Here is a 1,363-nt window from a genome sequence, read left to right on the forward strand (position 1 = left end):
GCATGTAGTTAAATATATTTACATAATTATCCTTAATGTACGGTTAGGTGAGATAAAGAAATTTTCAGAAAGCTGGAAGTCATGTAGTAATCAAAATCTGTCAATTCCTTCACTCAAAAGCGGGATTCTGTGAAATTTTTTGAATTTATGTTAGGCTTCAGGTCTTATTTAAAATTCTAGATTCGTATTCTAAAATCCAGAATAATGCTCCAGAATAAATCCAGAATACTTTCCTTTTGTAGAAAGTCCAAGATTTTCCTTAATGATTTCATGAAATTAGTTATTACATAGTTAAATTAGTCAGTTAAGCTAGTTAAATTTGTTCACTTTTGATTATGTGCAGTTAAATTTGTTCACTTTTGATTGTGTGAAGTTAACCTTTGTTAGTCGTAGCTTTGGTGGTATCATTCTGTATTTTCCCGCTGTCTGTGTGAAGGGGGTGTAGCTCAGTGGTAGAGCGTTCGCTTTGCATGTGAAAGGTCCCGGGTTCGGTCCCCGGCACCTCCAATAACCGTTTTAAATATTTTGTATTGTCAACTTACTTTCTGTCAACATCACATCTGATGTGTTTTCAGAACTAGCTCATCACTTGAAAACTACTGCCACTTCATTTTATTTTCATGTCTGTCTGTCGAGGCTTTTACAGTTCGAACAAATTTCTCGACGTATAACGGCGGTGCTCTGCACAATTATTCTTTAAATACCTGTCATTGCCTCCAGCCATTCAATTGTATGTTAAAACTATCAAGGTTGTATGACTTTCACACCACTCAAATAACGCTAATAATTACTGCATATGGTATTGCATATTTATGGCAGTCCAGTTGTTCCCCACCAGTGGCTGAGTTGTTAAGACTTCTGAACACTTGGAACTCGATGTAGGTTGGGCTCGATCCTAGGCTAAAAGGCCCCATGCGGTTGGTTTCCGTGGTTTTCCTGTGTGTAAGGTGAATACAAGCCAGTTTTCCGTAGAACGTTCTCTATGAGGGCACCTCTCGTCTTAGTTTTTGTGTCTTTGGCATATTCAAATATCCTAACCCAGATATTTAAAAACTACCGAATTATAAAAGAAATGTGCAAAAAGGTCTTTCTATTTAAAATTTTTACACTAAACAAGTATTATTTTGGTATCTTTTTTTGTTATTATCAAGAGTAGCATTTTTATAACTTCCAAGAAAAATGTGTAAATTTTTGTTTACCTTTATACTGACATTTAAATCTCGCTTTAAATGTCACTAAAAGGGTAAATAAGCATATTCAAGTGTTTATAAATTCTTTAAAAATAATTTTACACATAAGCAGTTTCTTGTACACGATAGGCTTAAAACCGTAAACTATTATCATGGGAAATTTTCTTTTCCCA

At 34.5% G+C, this 1,363-nt stretch overlaps 1 non-coding gene across 1 annotated transcript; it reads left to right on the plus strand.

Annotated features, from left to right (window-relative positions):
- Positions 1–435: 435 nt before the first annotated feature.
- TRNAA-UGC (transfer RNA alanine (anticodon UGC)) lies at positions 436–507 on the plus strand. Its single transcript has one exon. It is a non-coding gene; the product is annotated as a tRNA-Ala (tRNA).
- The last annotated feature ends 856 nt before the right edge of the window (positions 508–1,363 follow it).

Source organism: Stegodyphus dumicola, chromosome X1 (assembly GCF_044657685.1).
Source record: "Stegodyphus dumicola isolate Sdum_Otavi_A_Nest chromosome X1, ASM4465768v1".
Classification (NCBI taxonomy): domain Eukaryota; kingdom Metazoa; phylum Arthropoda; class Arachnida; order Araneae; family Eresidae; genus Stegodyphus; species Stegodyphus dumicola.